Source organism: Triturus cristatus, chromosome 2_2, assembly GCF_964204655.1.
Source record: "Triturus cristatus chromosome 2_2, aTriCri1.1, whole genome shotgun sequence".
NCBI classification, from domain to species: Eukaryota; Metazoa; Chordata; class Amphibia; order Caudata; family Salamandridae; genus Triturus; species Triturus cristatus.
Genome location: NC_140582.1, coordinates 1,189,293,645 through 1,189,319,372, shown reverse-complemented (window position 1 = coordinate 1,189,319,372; position 25,728 = coordinate 1,189,293,645). Strand labels below are relative to the sequence as shown.

The window sequence follows — 25,728 nt, the reverse complement described above, 5'->3', positions numbered from 1 at the left end:
GCTTAACTGCCGATCGGCAATTGATTAAGAGACCAGATAGGGGGGGAGTCTGGGGGAGTGTCGGGGGTCTGGACGGACAGGAATACAGGCGCGAGGTTGCTTTTAACCACACTCCTGTTATGGAGGGTAGCTGGCCTGTTGGGGTTGATGGTGACCGTGCTGATAGGGTGTTCAAGACTCGTATCTAGTGGGCGAGGGATGACTTGGACAGAGTTGTGGTCATGGAGGATGGCTAGGATTTCGTCTCCCGTGAGGTCCAATGGAGTAGAGGTGGCAGTGGTGGAATTGTAAGTGCGTGCAAGAGCTCTGGATTCCTCCTCTGAAAGGTGGCAGGGTTGCTTGCGCGGGCGAAGATGTCTCAGAGGTAGCGGAAGTGGGTGCTTGAGAGGCTCGGCGATCTGTGGGGGGGAGGATTGAGGTGGCTTGAGGTTAGAAAAGGAGAGTTAGGCAAGGGGAAGGAGGTTCATAAGGTCCAGAATGGAGCTATGGATGCTCTGGGTTAGATTAGCCGCTCTGGAGTGCAGAGTTTCCAGATCAATATGTAAATTGATACTTGTATAGCGCACTACTCACCCGCAAGGGTCTCAAGGCGCTTGTACGAATACCGCTGTGGAACCCATCCTGGCTTTCCCTGTGAAGCGTCCACTCCTGGGCACCCCCAAGGTGGAGGCCAGGCATCCTTAGCGTTGTGGGGGCCGTTGTGGAGATTAAGCAAGCTATTGCCCAGAGTTGCAGAGTGGGACTCCATGATTGGAATGGCACCGAGGCGAGAATTATCAGGTCCGTGGAATTTTTGAGCCCAAGACCCGCCGAGGCGGGGAATTGAACCCTGGTCCCGGGCTAGACCTCTGCATCAGGGTCTGACGCTCTAATCATTGAGCCACACTTCTCCACAATATAGGCTGGGGGTGCTAGAGGGGAGGGGGGCGTAGGTTCAGGAGCAGTGCAGGTGGCAAGGAGGAGGAGCTTAAGGGCGGGGCTTAGCATTAAATGCCTGCAGCAACGCGGAAGCGCAGCGGACGCGCGCAGTGGGCGCGCCGATGGCGCGCCTAAGGCAAGCCCGTCTGCGCCCGCCCGGATCCAGGAGCCATAGACTCTGGCCAAATTACCACGTACCCCTCTAACCTTCTGCGCTCGCTGGCCAACTGCGGCTCTTCCCTCATTCATTCGTGTGAAAACCGTCTGAAGGAGCTTAACCTATATGTTCAACCCCCTCACCATGCCCCCCCCCCTGTCTACAGCCCTTCAACCTCCATCACTTATCCACACAAAACCATCAGGCAGACCGCCCTGAGCATACTCTATCTAAACACTCGTTCATTGGTGAAACACCAATTGGACATCTTCTTGCTACTTAGTCTCAAAAAACCAGACTTACTTCTGGTTACGGAAACATGGCTTATTCTGCTCCCGACATCTTAGCAGCTCTCCCCTCGGAATACTACATACTTGCAGCCAACCGACCTTCAGGTAAAAGTGGTGGTGGAGTCGCCGCCATTATTCATAGAGATCACGTTTTCACCACCCTCACCCCTCTGATCCTCCCAGAGGTGGAGAACTTGGCGATTAAACTTGAGGCCACCGCTGGCTCTATTGTTTTGGTATTACTGTATCGCCCCCCTTCTGCCATGCCTACTTTCCACTCAGCCCTCAGCAAACAAATGACAAATCTGCTCACCAATCACACAAGTATTATGCTCATCGGCGACATGAACTATTGGTTCAACGATGCCCGGGGTGGCCCCCAGGCCGCGGAACTGTCAGAACTGCTTGTTCGCTTGAATCTTATCCAACACGTCTCTACACCCACTCACGCCAAAGGACACATCCTAGACCAAATTTGGTCCTCAAATCTCACTCTTTCGGCCCTCACGGTCTCACCTTGCATCTGGTCTGATCATCACCTTATCAACTTCACGATCACCACTATTTCCAACCAGCACTTGCCCCCCAAAGGCGGGTTGCATCCAGGAGCTCCATTGACAAACCCGGCTTCATTAACTTCTGAGCTAGGTCCACGCCCCCTCTCAACCCAGATGTTGAGGTTATGGACTCTGCAATAACTGATTCGCTACTTAAGGCCTGTGATCTCCATGCTCCTCTCACCAAATTCACCCGTTCCCGCCACTCTGATAATCATAAGTGGTTTTCTGCGGAGCTCAAAAAACAGAAACTTGAGCTACGGCAAAAAGAAAGGAAATGGAGACTACACTATGGCCCGGAGGATAAACTTCTGTTCTCCTCAGCCCTTACGGACTATAAAAATGCCATACGGGAAGCAAAAGCCGCATACCTCTCTGCCAAAATCCTGAATGCTCAAAATAAATCCAAAGAGATTTTTTCCATAATTAACGACTTGTGTAACTCAGACCGAATTCACCCCGCTCAGCCACCTACTCAGGAGCTTTGCAACTCCCTGAACACCTACTTCCTGGATAAAATCTCCATCATAAAAGCCAGTATTCCTGCTCAACGCTGCCCTGACAACATGGATTCTACCACTACCAGCCCTTTTACTCTGGACCGTCTCCCTGCTCTATGCCCTCTGACTATTTCAGTACTACTGTCTCGAGTTAAATCCGGCTCCCCTAACGATTACTGTCCCCCACATATTTGAAAAGAGGTTCTGTCTCACCTCCCTCATTGTGTGCTCTCATTCTTAAACAAATCCCTTTCTCAAGGTAAGGTCCCCTCTGCTTTTAAGAAGGCTATAGTGGTACCACTATTAAAAAAACCTGGAGCTGACCCCCTCAACCACTCTAATTGTCGCCCCATATCTCTGCTTCCTTACCTAGCAAAGATTCTCGAGGCTCATGTCGCCAAGTCTCTATCAAATTTTATCAAGCAAACCGATCACCTGGAACCCAACCAAGCCGGATTTCGCCCTGCACACTCCACCGAATCGGTTATCCTCGCCGTATTAGACACTTTACGATCCAACGCAGACAATGGCATCCATCAGGCATGGTGGACCATCACATTCTCCTGTCCCGTGTCAAACAGGCAGGCATACAAGGCTCTGCATTCAACTGGATCAAGTCATTCCTTGAGGACAGAACGCAGGCAGTTCATCTCTGCCCCTTCACCGCACCCAGGTTGGACTCTTCCTGCGGGGTTCCTCATGGATCTTCCCTTTCCCCCCTCTTATTCAATCTTTACCTCAGACCCCTCATCAGTTCCCTAAAACATATGAAGGTCACTACATTTAACTACGCAGACGATCTCCAACTCGTCTTTACGCTCAGTGGACCTTACTCAGCCTCCGATTTTCAAGCTACCATGCTCCACATCCAGCGCTGGATGAACTCCAACCACCTTAAACTTAATCCCGGCAAAACCGAACTAATCTTGCCGGGTAACAGCGCAACCATGTGGGGCCCCCACTTCTGGCCTTCCGATCTCGAACCACACCCCACTCCCTCCCCCTCAATGAAAAGTCTAGGAGTGACACTGAACTCCGATCTCTCGCTTAGAGGTCAGGTAGGGTCGGTGGTTTCCTCATGCGTTTTCCAACTCAGGAAAATAGCTTACTTTCTTACCCCCTCGGCCCTCACTTAGGCAATCATAGCTCTAGTTCTATCGCGTCTTGACTTTTACAACTCTATCTACTTTGGCCTGCCCATGTCTCTGCTTAAACGCCTTCAAATGGTACAGAACCAGGCAGCCAGGATAATTTTTAAACAACCCAAATGGCACTCAGCCAATCCTCTGCTGGCTAAATTGCACTGGCTCCCAGTCGCACAGCGTGCAGCTTTTAAGACCGGGTGCCTCCTCTTCAAAGCCTTGCATTGTAGGAGACCCAAATTCCTCAGTAGCCGCATCGTGAAATACACCCCAAGTCGCACCCTACGGTCTGGCAACCTCAGGTTGCTCGCCATTCCGACCATCAAACTTAAACGCCAAGGAGGGCTCAAATTCTCTTCCCTTGCACCCTGCTTTTGGAATTCGCTGCCCCCAGACATCAGAACACAGGACAACCTTATGGGCTTCAGAAAAGCCCTTAAAACACAGTTGTTTGCACTATCTTACAACTAGCCTCCCTGCCGTGTCACCGGGCCTCAATTAGCGCCATGAAACCTTTTGGTGTACGTGCGCTCTACAAATTTCTTATAACATAACATAACATAACAGGTGGCATATAAAGGTGGAAGGGAAGAGAGGTTAGCTTAAGCCGACTCTAGTGTCTATGGAGGCATAACAAGCTCGCGGTTATGGAAGATGGCTGGCGGGGAGGTGAGCAGAGGTCTGGGGGTGACTCTGTTGGAGGTGCCGGGGGGCGAGCTATAATGGTTAGGGTGATCAGTGTTGTGGGCCGCATCTGCAGCACCCCTGACCACCTTGCCTTCAGAAGGCTGGTGAAGATTTGGCTATTCACCCAAAGCTAAACTCTCCTCTGTTCTGTTGTTTCACTCGGTGCTCATCTCAGCACTGGGACGTCCCATTGCTGGGGCAGCCATGTGCTCTACAAATACCTTAACATAACATTTGGGGGGGACGGGGAAGTTATGGATGCTCCCAGGATAGTTTTGGGGTGGTGTGCAAATTGCAGCGCAGCTGAGGCTAATCTGCATAAAGCTGTAACTTTGTAGGCAAACGGAAACATTTGGAATGCATTTTCCTCACATCTGCACTTCTAAAATTCACACTTGAATGATCCAGGCTCAAGGGGCAAAGTACGACCTGCTCTTACAAGTGTAGCTGTAAATAAACTGCTGCAGCAGGTGTTGCATGCATTCCAGGGGTCATATTAAATATACGGTGCACTTTCTCTGTTTGGGTTACGGCACACCTTTTAAATAGGCGCTCTGTACGCAAAAAAGGAGAGTGCTCCGTATTACTGTGATTACCCCTAGGGCAGCCGCAAACAAGTGCTGCTCTTGGGGCCACGCATTCAAGTGAAATACAGAGTGGCAGCTTCAAAGCCGCTTCGTATTTCACTGTGAAGGAAGCAACGCATCTGCACTTTTAAGAGGGAAGATAGATCCGCTTGAAAGCGGGTGCAGTGAGTGCAAGGGGATGTCTGGGGGGTTCCTGGGACCCCCTTTTTTCCCCCAGAGGGCTGCCTATGGGAGGCACACTGAAAGAGTGCCACCTCTTTGTGGCACACATTCAGTGCACCTCCTAAAGGCATGTTTGCTTACTAGCCCACATCCATAATACAGCCTGTGCACAGAGGCACAGTGATTCATTCATTTTCAGGGGGCACATTCCCCATGCAAATGAGGGAATGCCCTTTTATGATAGCGCTGGCACAAGCTGTGCATCAATGCTATCTGTATTTCAGAAGGGGCCACACAACTGTCTGCGACCCCTTCTGAAATATCAAAGCGCCTGGGTGCGCACAAAGTTGGCGCACATCCTCGTTGCGGTCCCGGGGCACTCTCTATATAAGTTCCCCTTGTTGGTATTAAATGTCAGGTTCTGAGGACTGGGGTCATCGTTAGACTCAGGCCTGCATGGTCAGGCTGTTTCCCCATTAGCTGTCATCCGCTAACGTGAGAGGTCAGTTATGGCAGAGCTTCCTGAAGCAGGCCCCTGTGCATGTGCCACCCTAGATGCTTTGTTGCAAGATAGAACCAACTTGTGATTTCATCATTTGGAGGCCAAAAAATGATTACTCAAGTTTCATTTGGCAGAACTAATTTAGCTGTTTAAAAACATTGATATGAAAAGCATTTTTGATTACATTTTTTTTTTTTAATGCTTTTTTTTAAAAAAACGTCTAAATATTTTTCTGGCTGTCAATCGAAGGTCCCTTCTGCAGTGACCCTGTGCTGGCCTCTTTTTCTGCGACCCAGCATGTTTTTCTGTTGAGGAGACTCTTCTGGCTGGTGCTCTTCAATAGACTGCTCAACTTTTCAACTTTGTAAGTGTCACTTCTTGTAGCTCTTCCTGACTCTCACTTTACAATGTCTGCTATCCTTCTCCAACAGCTGGAACAGATGTGCATGTGCCAACAGGACCAGCCTTCGTGACCTTAGAGAATACTCTACCTCCGAAAAAAGAGCATCTAATGTAGGCCTAAGAAAAAGAAATGTGTGTAGTCTGTTGGACACTGCAGTCCTTGAGGAGGACAATGCACCGAAACATACTGAATACATTCTTTCAGTCAATGTTCTTTTATCTATATACATAATGGGAAATGTTGGAGTATTTAATCTTAAGGCTCACAAACTCATAATCAATCAAACCGTATTTGTAAAGCGCAACACTGTCACCCCTCAGGGTATCTCAGCGCTGTGTCTCCATCGAAGAGCCAGGTCTTGTGTCTCTTTCTGAAGTCTGCCAGGGAGGGGGCTGTACGAAGCGGGATGGGAAGGTCGTTCCAGGTCTTGGCTGTGACTTAGAAGAAGGAGCGGCCACTGCTGGGTCTGTGACAGATGCAGGGGGTGTGAGGGCAAATGAACAGGAGCTCGGATGTGTGGAGGGCTGCTGTAAGTTCAGTCGGTGGTTGATCTAGGCAGGTCCTAGGTCGTGGAGGTCTTTTTAGGCATGCATGAGGATCTTGAGCAGGCATCTCTTGTGGATGTAGCCAGTGGAGGTCTCTCAGGTGGGTTGTATTGTGGGTTCGTTTGGGGAGGTGCAGTGTTCTCTATGGTCTGGAGTCTTCTGAGGAGCTTAGTGGAGATTCTGATGTAGAGGGCACTAACATAGTCTAGGCGTCTGGTGACGAGGGCCTGGGTGATGGTCTTTCTGGCATTGGTTGCGATCCATCTGGAGATTCTGTAGAGCATGCGGAGTGTGTGAAAGCAGGAGGAGGCGACTGCCTTGACTTGTCATTTCATGAGTCAAGACCACTGACTCATTATCAGTGGAACTGCTCTCCCACCCTTGCAGCTCCACCATTAAGTGAGGCCTCTCCTGAGCCCCTGCACTCCCGTAGTGTTGGTGTTCGAGGCCCTCATCCACCCGCAGGTTATACCTGCGCCTAATCTCTGGTGGTCCTGCCCCTTCTGCTCCGTTTTTCACCCTTTAGCTCTTTCACCCTTTCACTCTTCTTAGCACTCTTCTTCTGCTTTCTGCTCCGTTTTTCACCCTTTCATTCTGCTTAGCACTCTTCTTCTGCTTCCTTCTCCGTTTTCACCCTTTATTCTTCCCACCCTTTTACTCTTCATATCTTTTTCTTTTCTTTTTCACCCTTTTTTATTACTCTTTACTTTCTTCCTCTATTGCTTGCTTTACCCCATTTTTCCTGCCGCTGCTGCCCCCGCGGCCCCCGCGGCCCCCCCCAGCGCGATCAGCCCAAACCAGTTCCACTCCCCGCTCCTGCCTCCCAGCTGTCCAGCCTTCCCCGACCCTGGCTTTATGGCGGCCGCAGCGCTGGCGCGCCATAGGCAAGCCCGTCTGCACCCGACCGCAACCAGCGCCAGGAACCCTGGACCTCCGCTCCGCACCGCCAACTCTACAACCCAGCTGTACTCCATGCACTCAACCCAGGCCACAACAACAACTGCAAGCTAACGTCACCAGCCGAAATCTGGGACCTCCTCGACAGAACCACCCCGGACGTAGCATTCTTTCCTGAAACCAACGATTGGCAACTGGGCAGCCCTCACCACTGAAGACTATGAAGTCAATCCACTCCAGGGCCCCCACGGACCCCCTGTCCCCACAATATCTTCAGCAGAGCCGCCGACACCATCGCACCCATGCTTCGTCACACCATCAATCGCTCCCTGGCAATCGCGTCCTTCCCCGACGACTGAAAAAACGCCAAGGTCAACCCCCCCCCCCCCTGAAGAAGCCCCCGGCAGACCCCACCGACCTCAAAAACTACAGACCCGATTTCCTGCTCCCGTCCCCAGCGAAAGTCATCGAGAAAGCCAACTCGCCACCTTCATCGTAGAGCGCAACATCCTCGACTCCTCCCAATCCGGCTTCAGAAAAAACCACAGCACAGAAACCACCCTCCTTGCCGCAACAGACGACATCCGCTTCCTACTGGACAAAGTAGAAACAGTAGCCCTCATCCTCCTCGACCTCTCAGCGGCCTATGACACAGTCTCCCACGCAGGGATCCAGGACAAGGCCCTTGACTGGATCCACTTTTTCCTCTCTGGCAGAACGCAGCGGGTCAGACTGCCTCCTTTCCTCTCGGACCCTACACCCACCACCTTCGGAGTACCCCAGGGGTTCTCCCTCAGCCCCACACTCTTCAACTTCTAAATGGCTCCGCTCGCCCCCATCGTCAGAACCTACGGACTCAACATTGTTTCATATGTAGACGACACCCAACTCATCCTCTCCCTATCCAACGAACCCAACGCAGCCAAACACAACTTTCAAGAAGGCATGGAAGCTGTCGCCAAATGGATGAAAAGCAGTTGCCTACAACTCCACACCAACAAAACATGGACCCACACCCCGAGGCCTGGAACGACACTTGGCGACCCCCCGCTCTCGGAAGCCCATCCACCCCCACGGACTACGCACGCTACCTTGGAATCATCCTGGATTCTGAGCTCAAAATGGACCGCCAGATCAACTCCGTTGCATCCTCCTGCTTCCAAACCCTACGCAAGACCTTCAAATGAATCCTCCTCAAGCACAGAAAGACCATCACTCATGCACTGGTCACCAGCAGACTCGACTATAGCAATGCACTGTACGCCCGAATAAACAAAAACCTCACCCGCAAGCTACAAAACATCCAGAACACCCCCGCAAGACTGGTCCTCACCCTGCCAAGACACTGCCACATCCCCCAGCACCTGCGCACACTCCACTGGCTCCCCATCGAGACTAGCATCACCTTCTAGATCCTCACCCATGCACACAAAGCCCTCCACAACACCGGACCAGCATACCTGAACAGCCAACTCAAATTCCAAGCACCCCAAAGGACCCTACGATCAGCCCAGCTCTCCTACGCTGTGGTCCCCCACGCCAGAAAGACCAGATCAGGAGGCCACTCCTATTCCTTCTTCACGGCCAGAGCCTGGAACGCCCTTCCACTCCACCTCAGACAGACAACATCACTCTCCATCTTCACGAGAAACCACAAAACTTGGCTCTTCAACAGACCCCCTCCTTGATGGACTGGAACCTGCACCTCCTCTCCTCCCCAGCACCTTGCGACCCTTATGGGTGAGTAGTCACGCTCAACAAACACGTGATTGATTGATAATCAGTTGGTTGTCCAGGATGATGCCGAGGTTGCATGCATGGTCGGTCGGTGTGGGTGTAGGTTCAGGTTCTGCAGTCCACCAGCGGTGGTCCCATGTGGAGGTGGTCTTTCCGAAGATCAGTACTTCAGTTTTGAGAGTTGAGATTGGAGGCAGCTGTCTCATCAATTTTGGCTACATTGGTCAATGCGTTGCAGAAGTTGGTATTTGGCGTTGGAGGGGTCCTTGGTGAGCGTTCGGATCTGTTGCATAGGAGATTATGTTGAGTCCATGGGATCTGACGACGTCTGCAAGGGGGGTCATGTAGCTGTAGAACAGGGTGGGGCTGAGGGGTGATCGTTGTGGTGCACCGCATTTGATGTCTTTCGGTGCGGCGGTGAGGGAAGGCAGGTGGATGCTCTGTGTGCATCCTGTAAGGAAGCTATCCACTTGAGGGCGTCTTTCTGTAAGCCTATGTTGTGGAGTCTGTTGATAAGGGTGTAGTGGGAGACAGTGTCAAACGCCGTGGAGAGGTGAAGGAGAATAAGGGCCACAGTTTCTTCATGGTCGAGGAATGTTCTGATGTCATCTGTTGTGGCAATCAACTTGGTCTCAGTGCTGTGGTTGGCACGAATCCTGATTGTGAGGCATCCACTAGGTGGTTTTGTTCTAGAAATTCGGAGGGCTGCTGGTTGATGGCTTTCTTGAGTATGTTGGCTCGGTAAGGGGAGCAGGGAGATCGGACAATATGTTTTGAGATCGCTTGGGTCAGCTAAGGCTTTCTTTAGGATGGGTCTGATGTCTGCATGTTTCCATCTGTCCAGGAAGATTGCTGTGGAGATGGAGATGCTGAGGATGCTGGTGGGTTGCATGCTGATTGAATTCATAGTGAGGTTGTAGAGGTGGTGGAGACAGGGGTCGTTGGGCGCCCCGGAGTGGATGGAAAACCTAATGGCTGAGGTGGTCCGGGTGGTGAGTGGAGACAAGGTGGTAATTATTTGGCTGATGTTCACTGGTTGGTTGGGTTTGAGGTTGGCGGGTTGGAGGTTGAAATTGTTGTAGATTTTGGCGATCTTGCTGTGGAAGTAGTCTGAGAGGGAGTTACAGAGTTCTTGGGAGGGGTGGACGGTGTTTTGTGGATGTCCGGTTGGAGAATTCTTTGACTACTTTGAAGAGTTCCTTTGTGCGGTTGGCCACGGAGTTGATGCAGGTGGTGATGGCTGCTTTCTTGGCTTTTTTTGTTGTGTCGGTGATAGCTGTTAAGGGCTGTTTTGTGAGCTGGTCTGTCGGCGGGGTTCTTGGTGGTGCGACATCATTTCTCGAGTTGGTGGCAGTTATGCTTGGTGGTCCTGATTTCTGGGATGTACCACCGTGCATTTTTGGAGGTCTTTTGGGATTGTGTAGGTTTCAGTGGGGTGAATCTGTCAGTGCGGTCGGTGATCCAGGCAGCGAAGTTCTGGGCAGCCTGATTAAGGTCTGTTGAGGCCTTGGGTTGGGAGGTGGTGAGGGCCTCTGAGCACTGAGATTTGGAGACTTTGCTCCAGCTACTGTGGGAGGAGATCTGTTGCCTGTTGATGGTGTGCTGGGCACCGGTGATAGTGAAGTGTACAATGGTGTGGTCAGTCCAGGTGAGTTCTGTGATGTGGCTGAATTTGATTCTGTGGCTGACTGCGGCCACATGATGGCACAGAATTCCCCTCCGCCCCCCCCCCCCCCCTTGAAGCGCTTGGGACCCTCTGGGTCGCGTTTGCGCCGCGTCACTTTCGGTGCAACAGTGGGTGGGGGCGACCAGGTATATATACCTTCCCCGCCCACCTGGCAGTCTCCTTTCACCAGTTGAATTTGATTCTGTTGCTGGAGGTGAAAATGTGGTCGAGTGTGTGTACGACTTTGTGTGTGTGTTTGGTGACCAGTTTAGTGAGGCCAATGTTATTGAGGTTATCCAGGAGGGAGATTGAGTTGGTGTCGTCGATGTGGAAGTTGAGGTTGCCAAGTAGGGCATAGTGTTGGAAGTCAATTGCTAGGGTGCGATGAGGTTGAGGATGGTGTAGGAAGGTGGAATCTGACTGCATGGTTGCCCCCACTTTTTTCCTGGTGTTTTGCTGGTTTTTGACTTAGTCTGGCTGGGATCCTGCTATTCAGGACCCCGGCCTTTCTGCTTTCCCCTTTAAATTGATTACATGTACTTTAGGTGAACTCCAGATTGGATTCTGGGGTACCCTTATGAGTCCTTAGTATATGGTATACTATGTACCCAGGCCATAGGTAGGTCTACCAGGGGCTACAGCATGTACTGTGCCACCCCTGGGAAACCATTTAAAATGACACAACAGGTCAGCTACAGCAGCCTTTGTAAGGTGGTGTATGCACCCCTTACTGAGATATAGGTTCCCTACATCTCTCCATATCACTGCACATATAAACCTATCAGTCACCCCTATGGCAGGCCTTATCAATCCTGAAGGCAGGGTGCTGGGTTTTATGTGAGAGGGTGCCCATGCATGAGCTGAGCCCCTCTGCAGCCTTCGGAACCTTTATTCCGGGGTGGTTTGTGATGCAGCCAAACCATATACTCTTAAGTGCATTATAACCTTGCGGTAAATGCTAACTTTGGAATGGCTGCACGGAAACATGTTGTGTTTGGTGTCAAGCACCTTAGAATCATATCTCCACACCAGTAACTGGTGTGGGAGGTATGATTCCACCCTACTAGAGGGAAAAACCTGACAGCACCGGTACACCCGGTACCAGCTTCACAGACCCTGGCATCACAAAATGGATGCTGCCAGCCACAGACACGAGTCTGCTCTCCTACTGCTGGACAAAACTCCGGCAGGGGAGGCCTGGACAATAGGTTTCCTGTAACCACCTCCCAGACAGGCTTTAGTGTATTGGGGCTGGGTGGGTGCACTCTGAGGGTGCTTTGATATCTGCACATTTGGTGTCTCTGTGCATAGTCCAGCTCAAACCGGTTGCAGGGGCTATCAGCCCCTGCTGTGGAGCGAAACTGGACAAAGGACATGGGTGTAGCCACCACTCTGTCCTGACCCTCCCATAGGTGGGTCCCCAGAGTTTGTCCCACCCCTTCCTTGGGTATAAAGTAGGAACCCCTGACTACAGGACTTTAGATTTACCTGGACGAAACTCTGCTACAGAATCCCAGAACTTCTACTAGCTACACGAGGTTGGATGACCGAAGAATCTCCCTTGGAGTAAAGGAGTTACTCCCCTGCAAGTCAGGCACCAAAGACGCATCTGTCTGGTTTGCATCTACGCAGCTCCTGAAGGACTCCGAAGACTTTGCAACACAGGAGGTGGGTTTCCAAGCTTCCCCGAGGCTGATCCGTGTTCTCTGCAACTCTGAGATCCAAAGCCCTTGTGGGGACCGTGCAACCCGAACCCCTGGACAATGTACACATTTGTATCAGCATATGCTTCTTGGTGATCCCTGAGGCTGTGCTTTGGGCTACTTGTAGTCCAGACCCCGAGCAGTGAATTCACCGAAGATTACTGGCCTACACTTCTTGAGTGACCCGTATGCTGGTATCTAGTGATTCCTCTCGAGGTCCCTTCGCGATTCCTTGTCCGTCGACTTGTAGGTCCCTGAGAAGGGTACTTTGACTTTCAATAGGCTTACCTGGTTGCTCCAGACGTGCCCTGACTCTCCATTACCTGGGGAGTCCACAGGACCTTGTTGGTCCACACCGAAGCCGTTTTACTCTCACCGCGTGGGTTGCCGTTGCAAAGGCTTGTTGGTCTCCAATCCGGATACCGATCCAACCCCCCCCCACCCTCCCCCCTCCAGCACTCGACATCCTTCATGGGACAGTTTGCTTGCAAACTGTGGTCGTCATTGACTCTTCCTGGTCTCCGTGGCAGTGGAGTCAAACTTCACCTCACCGCACCTGAAACACCTGACATCGGTGGGCATTCGTCTATTGTGCCCCTGGTCACTGGCAAGTGACCCAGACTCTGTCCCCTCTGCTTTCAGGTTCTTCACATCTTCGATCCAGGCTTGGATCACACCGGACACGGCAGCAGCACTTTGCAGCAAATCTCCATTGACGACATCGAAGATTCCCGACACCATTTGACACCTATGCACCCGGCTTCCCTGCGTTAGGTAACACGGGTACTCCGGTGCTCATGTGGGTGCTGGCCTTAGAACCTTCTAAGTCTGAAAGGGCTTGCTCCAAGTCCTCTCCTAAGTGTCCTTAAACTCTAAAATTCCAACCGCGACTTTCCCATAGGATTGTACGGAGCTCGAGGCTCTGTTCTCACACTGCACGCGTCCGCCATGGGTCCCCTGTGTAACTACCTTGGGTGCTTCCTTGGGGTCCCAGCGATTCTACGTGCTCTAGGCACTGTGGTCTCCCTCTGGGGCCCATTGTATATTGTGCTCTTTACTGTCGTTTAAAAACTGTATTATTGTGTGCCTTGCACTCTAATCTCACAAAGAGGTTAGTAGAGAGTGTTTAGAAATAAATACATATATATTTTATATATATACCTTGTGTGGTTCTCCTTTCAGTTAGTTATTCAAGAGGTTATAGTCTGGTAAACCAAGCTGCTTTACACTCCTTCAAGACTTTACCACTAGGATAGCTTTCAACAAAGGTTGTCTTAAACCTAATCATCAATAAGGGTTGTTTGGAGTGTTGCAAGGTGCCCACTATAACTAGTGGACAGCATATACCAGGCCAACTTCTCACAGATGGCCTCGCAGAATGTTGCTCGAGGTCCCTGGAGTCTGTAGATGAGGGTGCCTCTTATTGTGGTCTTTGCATCTTGTAGCCTTCGGGAGTGCGTGGTGAAGTCGAAGTTCGTGGAGTGGTTGCGTCATATTTTGGTGATGAAGGACCCGTCTGTGTAGAGGGTGGTGATGGTGTCCCAGATTTCTGTGACATGTTTGCAGAATTAGCGGGCATTGAGCAGGATACAGGGTGTTCTTGGTCTTGTGGGCAGGTGTGGTGTGGAATCTTTCGTAGGCTGTTTCACAGGAGAAGTGGCCGTGTCGGCAGCTGAAGTTGGTGGATCGTAGGGAGGAGGAGACACAATTGTTGTTTTGGCGTTCGGGCCCAGGTTTAGGATTTTCTTGATGGTGCACTGTCTGGTGGGGGGTAGGGCCATGGGTCCTGGTGCTGGTCGTTGTCCAACCGTCACTGATTTCTGTTTGTTTTTTCCCTATACATAATGCATCCATTAACCTTTTTTAGAAGTTTAGTAGAAATGTCATTCATAAAATATTTGGACCTCATTCCACTCTGTGGCTCTAAACTGTGGCTTGTATACTAAACACAATGCATCCTGATGAAGCCTCTGGCTTCCTGGCTAGTATTTATTTGAGATGTTTTGGCATTTCCTATACTTGAAGACACACAAATAGGTCTTGCGTTTGCAAAAAGAACAAGATGTGTTGCGTTGTTACTTGTTTGACCCACATTTTCAACGTTGTAATCAATGCATTCATTTTACACACGTTACAAAGGCAAATATTTATGAAGTTACAAAGTTTGAATGTTGATCTATTCTTTTTTTTCTTTTCTTTTTTTGTGTGCGAAGGTTGAGTTTACACCAAGGTTAGAAGTGAAGGAAGCTCTGGAGCGTCTGGCTGTCGGTGCTCTGAAGTGCTGTAGAGGATTGGTCACTTCATCAAAGGTGAGCACGCTATCTGCATCCCACTTAAAAGTCCCATTGTCCTTCTTTCTATGTCCAAGGCTTTGAGCCCCACTATTGCCTCTCCGCTGCGGTCCCTGGATCTGCTTTTTAGTGTCGAGGGCTTCAGCAAGAAGCCCTCGCACTCTCCCTCTGGTGTTGGGGGGTGTCTGTGCAGCCCTGCAAAGGATGAGCAAAGCACCCCAGGAGCCGGAGGGCTTTACATAAAAGCACTAAGGGCCCGATAATATGTTGGCAGTAAGCATACCCTGTCGCCGCTGCTTAACGCCATCCTAATGGTCCGCCTGCTGAATTTAGATACGGACGGACCTTTGGTTTCATAATGGCGGAGTCTACTCCGTCTCCGCTGTGTTCAGACCCCTCCGACCCCTCCGTGACAGCGGGTCCTGGCCATGCTCTAAGAGATGACTGCCTGCGTGGCGGTCATTGCTAAATCTGGACAGCACGCCCGCCAGCTCGATGGAGTGATTTACTCTGTTACCCTGGAGAAGAAACGGGCCATTCACCCCAATCTAAATCCTGCCCCAAGTCTTAAGTGAAAATGCAGAAAACTTACATTTGGTCTTAAAGGGATAGCTCATGCTGTAACAACGCAAATGTGAATAGTCTTATAAAAATAGAGTTAACCAGTCATGCAGGGAACCCTTTACAGAGTAGCCACTGACACAAATATCACGCAGAGCACAGATACAGATTGACAGCTATGCAAATGTGCAGCAGTTCGCAAAGGAGCGCCACGATACCCTCCCGGGTGAGTTGTGCGCTACACAAATACACAGAATATTGCTGCTGGCAGTGGGTGCCTTTCAAAGAGCTGCAGTAGCATGAGAGGAATTAAAGCTCTGAGATGTAAGGACAGAAGGTGGTGATGGACTAGACTGTTTTGGCATCCGTTTTCTGACCACATGGAGGGATGAAATGACTCGGCGAGACAGAGTTTCAAGTCTTTGGAGCAAGCCTCAGAATGCCTGGGCCTAGTGTCTGCTGTTTCATGAAGACTGACCTCCCCAGCAGAACAGGCTTGGTACCACAAAGAGAATGTTTTCATATGTTCAGTGTGATCCGAGGAATGCAATTAGAAAAATGTCTCCGAAAAAGTAGGACAAAATTAATTGTAATAGTTGTATCGCCAAACAAGACGCGCAAAAATTCTGAGGCATTGCCAAATGGTGTTTATCAACGCACTCACACTCTCTCACACATTCTCTCTCACACTCGCTCTCTCTCGCTCACACTCACACACTCTCTCACACTCACACACTCTCTCACACTCTCACACTCAATCAAACTAAATTGAGCTGTATATATGACTGTCTAAGAGGACCCGTTGCTGACTGATGTGGGGTGTATTTACTATTCTAACTCCACGTGTGCCTTACTACTCGGGTACGTCATACAGTGCACACATGCTACTCGGGTACGTCATACAGTGCACTCATGCTACTCGGGTACGTCATACAGTGCACTCATGCAAATATAACTGCAACTTTAGGTTTTTGATGCACTTGCTTGAATATACGGGGACTGCGCCACGAAGCTCCTCACAGATGTGTTTGTATGGGTTCACCAGCACTTACACGCCATTCTCCCACACACAAATACTCCCCCAAACACACACCTCTCTAAAACATACCCATCCACACCCAGTGCACCTCATTAGGCACTCTATGTGGAGTGCCAGGAATGTCCTCTCTAGGAGCAGCAGTTTATCCAGAACACCACAGTGGGGGTAAGGATACCACGCTCCTTATGTGGGGTAAGGATACCACGCTCCTTATGTGGGGTAAGGATACCGCACTCCTTATGTGGGGTAAGGATACCGCGCTCCTTATGTGGGGTAAGGATACCGCGCTCCTTATGTGGGGTAAGGATACCGCGCTCCTTATGTGGCGTAAGGATACCGCGCTCCTTATGTGGGGTAAGGATACCGCGCTCCTTATGTGGGGTAAGGATACCGCGCTCCTTATGTGGGGTAAGGATACCGCGCTCCTTATGTGGGGTAAGGATACAGCGCTCCTTATGTGGGGTAAGGATACCATGCTCCTTATGTGGGGTAAGGATGCCGCGCTCCTTATGTGGGGTAAGGATACCGCGCTCCTTATGTGGGGTAAGGATACCGCGCTCCTTATGTGGGCTAAGGATACCGCGCTCCTTATGTGGGCTAAGGATACCGCGCTCCTTATGTGGGCTAAGGATACCGCGCTCCTTATGTGGGCTAAGGATACCATGCTCCTTATGTGGGCTAAGGATGCCGCGCTCCTTATGTGGGGTAAGGATGCCGCGCTCCTTATGTGGGGTAAGGATACCGCGCTCCTTATGTGGGGTAAGGATACCGCGCTCCTTATGTGAGCGAAGTTACCGCGCTCCTTATGTGGGCTAAGGATACCGCGCTCCTTATGTGGGCTAAGGATACCGCGCTCCTTATGTGGGCTAAGGATACCGCGCTCCTTATGTGGGGTAAGGATACCGCGCTCCTTATGTGGGGTAAGGATGCCGCGCTCCTTATGTGGGGTAAGGATGCCGCGCTCCTTATGTGGGGTAAGGATGCCGTGCTCCTTATGTGGGGTAAGGATGCCGCGCTCCTTATGTGGGGTAAGGATGCCGCGCTCCTTATGTGGGGTAAGGATGCCGCGCTCCTTATGTGGGGTAAGGATACCGCGCTCCTTATGTGGGGTAAGGATACCGCGCTCCTTATGTGGGGTAAGGATACCACGCTCCTTATGTGGGGTAAGGATACCACGCTCCTTATGTGGGGTAAGGATACCATGCTCCTCCTATGCCCCAATAATTGCACTGCATATACAGCCTGTGTTTTACAGTGGAATTTACTTTGCCTTGTGCCCAGGGCTGCTTTAGAGCTGCTGCCGCCCTCAGATTCCCTCACGACCAACAGGCAGAATACATTTCATTTCTTATAAAGCACTGGTAAAGGCTGACTTTACTAATAGCAATGTATATTTACCCAAACAAACACTTTTCAACAACATTAGGAATAGATAATGAAAGACTGGGGGGAAAAAACAGAACGTCCTAACCTGTTTTCTGCAGTTTGCTTGCAGCTCTTTGATTACAGTTTGTAACAGTCTCTGTTCTGTATTAGGGTTGTATCTTATGAACTGTGGTGTGAAAAGGATCTCTGTGACAAAAGCAGTAATCCACTCTGCTATCCTCATAAAATACAGATCTGTGATCTGCACGGTACGCATTCTTTGCAGCAGGCATATTAACCCTCTGTGCTACTTTATGGCGAGTCAAAACTGGCACTAGACAAAACTCTGATCTCTCTCTCTAGCAGGAACATTAATCATAAGAGTTATCTTGACATTTTTATTGCTGCCTGAAAACTGAACGCATAAGGAACTCTGCTAAAGGTGTTTTTAAATCGGAAGTAATTGCTAAATACAGTGCCCCCCTCCCCCAAGGCCAGCGCTCTCTCCCCAGGTCAGCGCCCAGTGCGGCCGCACCAGTCGCGCTGTCCTAAAGCCGGCCCTGCTTGTGCCATAGAGCAGTCTGTTTTGTGATTTCTTATCACTTGAAATTCAGAATTAGTGGCCTACTATTCTGCATCCACATCAAGGTCCACTGTATGTTGTGTGTTCCAAGACTTTACGGTCTTTCAGCGGAAGGGTGGTGTCACGGCTCCTACAGACGTTTCCCTAGTGAACCATTAGTGGGTAGGTGCCCGCTCATCCCCTGGTGCATACATGAACTCTCACACCCTTAGAGACCCCAGTCTGCCCAATGCAGTAGTGCCGAGTGCAGCACTTGCATGAAACCACGGCCCTCCTCTGGGGCTGTGGCAGACTGTACCCAGCGCTTTCTTCCTGTAGGCAGCCGGGTGAGTACACTGTGTGAACTTGCCAGTTCCTCACGTCACAGGTTCCCTTCCTCTGGTCCTGCGTCTCCCATCCTCCTTGACTGCTCCTCCACCGCCTTCCTCCTCCTCTCTTTCCCCTTGCTTCTCCTCCTTCTTTTGTCCTAATGACCTGGAAGTTCCTATCTTCTCTTGCCAGGATCCTCGTGTGGCAGGTAAACCGCTCATTGTGTTATTCTTGGCCCGCAATACTGCGGCCATCTTGAAAAACCTGACATTGCTTCCTTGCTGCTCATCACAGGCGGCCATTCCATTTGAGTCCTGGTCCCTTCGCCTCTTCCTGGATATGACAGCTAGTCATCTGCACCTGACACTTCTCCTCTGTGTAATTTTCCTTTTGTGTGGTTAATGGCTGCTTTTGCTAAGCACCCAGAGAACTTTGAACTTATACTTGCCAAATCTGATTTCATCATCCTGCCTCCCACACCTTGTTACACATATAAATCTGGAATCTGGCCCACTTACAACGCTGATAAAACTCCTGGTCTCACACTTATGAAGGCATTTTATCTCTCACTCACATTCACACAAATATTGCCATTTTACTACAAGCAGGCAAGATCTTTGTACCACAGCGCTAGCATATTCTGTCACATTTCCCTTGCACTTCATCACACACACAATTATATGCACACACCTAGCCCTGGTGCAGATTGGAGCTTCCGAATCCCCTCTTCTTCCACGGACGGAGTGATTTCACAGTCAAAGGCACACACACACATCATACGCTGGTGGGGCCCATAACACCAACACTCACCCTACCACTCTATCCGTGCCATGTATAAGGGAAACACTTTTCTATACCTAACCAATCTGCATGTACCCTGAGGTCAATGAGATCAACTAGTTGCTATAGACTTGGTGATACAACTTAACACTCTAAATATTCAATAAACATAACAATAAAATAACCACCCGACACAGTAATTCAAACAGAATATTGTTTATCTTAAATCAAATTGTAAGAAAAGCCAATTAAATGCAAGATCATTTTTCTCCATATTTACCTATTCTGGCTAAAAGTCGTTTTCTAAGTCAGAACTGGTCCTCAGCAAATAGTTAAAGTTTCCTAGCCGTCATGTAGAGTCACCGTCCTCTCCGTCAGCGTCGGGACCTCTGATCATTGGTTCAAGAAGAAGTGGTGCTAGACCTCTCTAGTCTACTAATATTTATACCAAAATTTACATTCCAAATGTTGCAAATATAACTTTCAAAACATTCGTTTGGTGGAAAATATGTCGTCTTGGTACATTAAGCTACATCATTAAATTTTCCCATGTATTGATAGTTTCAAATTCTGAATAGAAATTAGAAGTCCATAGCTAATTCGTTACTTCTACGGATGTCTCCTCAGGATAAAATGTATCTCATCCATGGGACCATTATAAGTTCATCAGGTTGGATTTTAAAGTTGCAACATTTTCTTCACTTTCAGGGGCATCTGGCATCACTCCCAGATTTGTCGTCATGTACATGGCTTTTCAGTTCAATCAGAGGACAGGGTCGCAGTCAGCGCAAAGCCTCTTTTAATATTTTCATCTACTCGACTGCAGGCTGCGGGTGGTGGCCATTTTACAGCAGGCCACAATGGTCAACTTAAGCGAAGAAAACACAAAAACATAATTACGACATAGAAATGATTATACAGTGTTATTCCCCTGCTAATACCCTTATGTGTATGTATTTATCTAGCCATTTGCGACATCAAAAGCCATTAATGCATATTTATTATAAGCGCAAAACACAATAACATCACATAAGCAACATCTATACTGTCAATTCGCTCACCAACTTAGTTCACTTATTATTTTAGCCATGCAATTGCATTCCCACGTGTAATTCTTCTGTTAATAAGGTTGGTTAGACAAGACTCGACAAATCTTTAGTAATTACTAATTAATCAGTAGTATTTTTAATAATGACATACGAAAATGAAACCGGTATTTGGTTTTATATTAAAAACCCTGCTCCAGCAATCCCCCCTTTGGTGATATTTTATCACCACAAAAATCAAAACCCAAAAATCAATTTAATTTCCCCTTTTTTGAAGAAATTCAAAATGTCTTCTTGTTCATTTTTAAACTCTTGTTTCTTTATCATCTTCTCTTTTTGTTTCTATATACATACTTTCCCTCAATTCTTCTAATTCTATTTCTTATTGATCTTTCTTGTTTCTTTTGTCTCTTTTTAATATTTTCTCGTGTTATTTTCTTTTTATTTCTTCTGTATCTACAACACATACACCCTAATCTAAGAATTAATAATGCAACAATTACACATGTTAATGGAAATAATACCTTACCAAATATGGTACTACCTATTTTAGCTATAAAATTCTTAATAGCAATCATCTTATTAGCCATTTTAGTCCAGATACTTTCAGCTTCCAGTGGTACTAATTCTTCATGCAAATCAGTAATATTTTTGATATAGACCTTTAGATCTTTGCTTTCGTCAGGAATGTAAGTGCAACAATGTTGAACTTTCAGCATTCCACAGAATCCATCCTCTTTTGCCAATAGAATGTCAAGGGCAAGTCGATTTTGCATCGCCATAGCGCGTAAAGCAACCATTTCAGTATTTACCAAAAGAAAGCCTCCAGCGGTGTTTGTTGACAATCGATCCACCACTGTTGACAGCTTCCGAATGCCATATGCATTCAATGAAATTCCCACTGCTGGTATTAAAGCTCCAAAAATATCTCCTACAATTTCTGTCCATGTTTCTCTTCTATAGCGTGTTAATGGATTCGTTTGTTCAGCATTTTCTACTCTATCCATGTGAGAAATCTTTGGAAAGACCAGGCCAACTTAACATGTGCCATACCAATGGTCAGGCAACCTGTAACAAGCCTTGTTCCCACAAATATAATACACTCCCGGGAAAACTGGAGCTTCTCCACCTCTAAATCCCCATCCGGTTGCAATAAAGTATGTATCATGGCACTCACTAGTCCCTATGAAATAATAATCATACTGGGATCTCTTCCTGGTAATGCATAGTTTGCCTTTCTGTGGTGCATCTATAGCCATAGTTGGACAGGCTCCATTTTTCAACTCTTTTTCTTTCTCAATATCCCACACTGTTTCACTCATCTTATGTCCTTCTGCTTTCTTATGCATGTTCAACCTTCTTCTTTCAACCATATCTAGGAAAGTTTTCTCTTCTTCCTTTAAACTACAGGTTAAATTGTTTCTAAAAACATATTCTAATGTCAATTCTCTAGTTTCAATAAAAATCTCACCTAAAGTGTTAACTTCTTTGGCAGGATTCAGTTTTTTATTCATAGGCAGTTGCCCAAGAATATTATCTATATTAGACATGTTATAATCTAATTTCCCTAATTGATAAAATATACTAATCAACACACTACATGAAATTCCATACGTAGCCGGAAGGTGATAAGTCACTCCTTCTGAAACAGAGGCAGGTAATTGCATACAGACGTAGCAATCCCTTACATCCATTGTCCTTACATATTCGTACAATAATTTTGAAAACACATTACTAGAAAAATCATTAATAGACCTATCCTTATGTACATATACATTGCTCGTTCTAGTTGGAACTATCTTCTGTGAACTCTTCCCTATGTTAGTCATGTTCTCAGTATGTCCTTCTAAAGTGTCTATTGTAACTCTAAAAGACATCAGTAGAGCAAGCACGCTCCAAAGTAGCATTAATAATCCTGTACAGCAGCAGCACATCTTGCACCATCTTTCATGAAGGTACATCTACTTTGATTATTCTCAGTGTTAGCCATCTTGTTACTTTGACCGTGTCTTTTGACTTAGCCTCTTCTACTCCACTACCGAACTTTTAGGGCAGCAAGTACCCACCAGATTATTACAATCTATTAGTTCTTAATTTACTTCTTCACTTTCTTCTTCAAGTGACTTCTTTGGATTTACTCAATGTGGGTTTTCATCATTCTTCACTCTTTCCTCATCATCATCAAACTGTATTGGGTCCTGAACATCCGTTTCTTTTCCAATGTCGGACAAGATAACTCTCAAGATTCCAACTGCTGCTTCTTCTTCAAACACTTTCAGTAAAGCCTCCTCTGGATTTCCTTGACTATCTGCCTCTTCTCCTTGTTCAGGCAGTGCCACATACGTCCATTCTGGTGACTTATACTTCTGGTTTGGTTTTCTGATTCTTTTAGTTTCTTCAGATCTTTGTTTCCTCTTCTTTCGTTTGGTTTTGACTTGACACTTCGTTCACCTGTTCAGCTTTCGAAGAGTTAACTCGTGTCAGTCGATATCTCAGTCTCTTTATCTTATTGGGCCAAAGATCTCCTTTAGCATTTCTTTTTTGTTTTCCCTCTTTACTGTTTCTCTCTCCAATCAAAGTTCTCTTTCTCAGAATTCGACCTTTATGTATCTCATTCTCACTTTCATCAGATTCTGTCTCAGTTGCCTCTTGTTCATCAACAATTTTCCCTTCTTCAACAACTTTCTTTTCTCCAACAGTCTCTTTTTCCACCGATTGGGATTTCCCTACTTCTGTCCCTCCTCGGATCTCCGTCACGCAATCTTCTTGCTGTCTACTTGTCCCTTCACCTAGCTTGTTGTCGATGTTCCCTACACCTCCTCGGGGTTCTTCCGCAATCTGTCCCTCTCTTTTTCTGTCCCTTCCTCTTCAAGAATTATCTCAGGTGGAACTTTTCCAATTTTCTCATTTGATTCAGGTTTTACCTCTGTGGGTATGTTCTTTTCTTTTCTTTCTTTCTTTTTGTGTTCGTCACTGTTAGTTAGGACTTCAGGCACTTCTTCAGAATCTGGACTCGTCTCTGAAGTTTGCAATGTTCTTTTCAGAATTCCTTCTGGTGGGACAAACGTTTCTCTTGACTCACTTTCCCCCCCTTTCAGGATTCTTTTTTCTTTTTACTGCCCCACTGTCTGCATCATCACTGGAATCTGATTCCTCAAAGTATTCTTTTCCAGTGCCGTCACTTGGATTTGGAACTCTCAGAGTGTGACTTGCATGTATCCAATTTTTCACTCCAGCACACTTCACAGCAGTCGTTGTGGTCAGAACGACTTGCCTTGGCCTTCCCCACCTTGGAACCAGGCAATTACTTCTTCTGTGGACTTTTATTCTTACACAGTCCCCTGGGCTCAGATCATGGGCTGGTTTCCTTTCTAGTGTGGTGGCGTCTTCTCCAACCTGGTGAAACACAGAATGAACTGCGTCAGCCAGGCCTTTACAGTAATCCAAAATCATGTCATCAGTTATAGTCATCAGCTTGTTGACTGGTACAAACGCATGTCTCATAGCACGTCCCATGATGATTTCATGTGGACTCAAACCTGTTGTTCTGTCTGGAGTAGACCTAATTGTCATCAGGACTAGAGGCAAGACATCAGGCCATTTCATTCCTGTGGCCAGGCACATTTTGCCAATTCTGTTTTTGATGGTACCATTCATTTGTTCAACCACACCAGAAGCCTCTGGTCGGTAAGCACAATGTAGCTTCTGCTGTACACTTAATGCTTCACAGATTAAACCCATGATTTCATTATAAAAGTGTCCTCCTCTGTCTGATTCAATTGTCACTGGGAACCCATACCTTGGGATGAATTCTCTTAACAGTAGCTTGGCCACTGTTATCTTATCATTTCTTCTTGTTGGAAATGCCTCCACCCACCTAGAGAACAAACAGACTACCACCAGGACATACCTTAATCTATTGACTTGGGGCATTTCGATGAAGTCTACCTGCATTCTGGTGAAGGGTCCTCCCTCTCTGCCTATTGTACCTAGGCTCACCACTGTTTTCTTTCCAGGATTGAATTGCTGACATATCAGGCATCTCTGACAAAGACTCTCTGCTAGCAGCCTAAATTTTGCATTGTACCAGGTCTGCTTAAAGGCCCTTATCATAGCATCCCTCCCCAGGTGTCCCTGGCCAGGATACATCCGTGCCACTGTTGACAACATGCTATTGGGCATGACTGGTCTTCCATCCCTATAGACCCACACGTGGTCTTTTTCCCTTGGTGCACAACCTGCTTTCACCCAATCTTTCATTTCCTCATCTCCTGCCTCATCCTGCAACTGCTTCACTTCCTCCCATGTTCCCACCACATTAATTAACATTAAGGAACAAGAAGACATTTCCCTTTCCTTACTCCGGTTAATGGAGTGATTATTCCTTGCACAATACTGTGCTATGTCATTGGCAAATTTGTTTCCCAAGGGTGACAAAATCATCACCTTGACCATGAGCAGCACATTTTACCACTGCTAGTTCTTTAGGCAGCTGTATCGCCTCAAGCAATTTTCCAACCACTTCAGCATTCTTTATGGGAGTTCCACTTGAGGTCAGGAAACCTCTTTGTAGCCATAACCGGCCAAAATCATGGACAACTCCGAAGCCATACTGGCTGTCAGTCATTACAGTCACTCTCACATTCCTTCCAATCTTGAAAGCCTTCGTTAGTGCTACCAATTCTGCCACTTGAGCGGATTTAACTCCTTTCAAAGGTGATGCTTCCACAACTCCTGAAACTGTACACACAGCATATGCAGCACTCAGCATTCTTCATCAGTTCTCAGACAAGATCCATCCACAAACAACACATGATCACTTTCAGGCAGTGGCAGATCTCTTATGTCTGGTCTTGGTTTTGTACAGTAATCAAGCACATCCAGGCAATCATGATCAACATCATCTCTTACAGACACATTTTCAGCATCTGGCAACAGCGTTGCTGGATTCACATTCACGCATCTCTCAAGACTCACATTTGATGCACCAAGAATGACTTTCTCATATTTAGTCAGCCGACTATGAGACATAAACTGTGTCCGACTCCTTGTTAAAAGGATTGCCACATCATGAGGTACGAATACCCGTACAGGATATCCCATTATAATGCCCTCACTTTGTTCCAGACTTCTGCATGTAGCAGCTACTGCTTTCAGGCAACCTGGTAAACCCACAGCTACTGGGTCAAGTGTTGATGAGAAGTACGCAATTGGCCTCCTCAGACGTCCATGTTTCTGGATTAACACTGAAAGTGCACATCCATTCCTCTCACTACAGTACAGCTCAAATTCTTTTTCGTA

The 25,728-nt window shown here is 47.9% G+C and overlaps 1 protein-coding gene across 5 annotated transcripts in view; it reads left to right on the top strand.

Moving 5' to 3' along the window:
• LOC146863351 (uncharacterized) overlaps positions 1-25,728 on the top strand; it is an 80,959-nt gene that overhangs the window by 10,178 nt on the left and 45,053 nt on the right. For 2 of the 5 annotated variants that reach the window (XM_085642778.1, XM_085642777.1), the window contains exon 2: positions 14,667-14,762. The exons of the other annotated variants lie outside the window; for them this stretch is intronic. The gene's annotated coding sequence lies outside the window, so the exon portion shown is untranslated. The remainder of the gene's footprint in view (positions 1-14,666; positions 14,763-25,728) is intronic. 5 annotated transcript variants of the gene reach the window in all.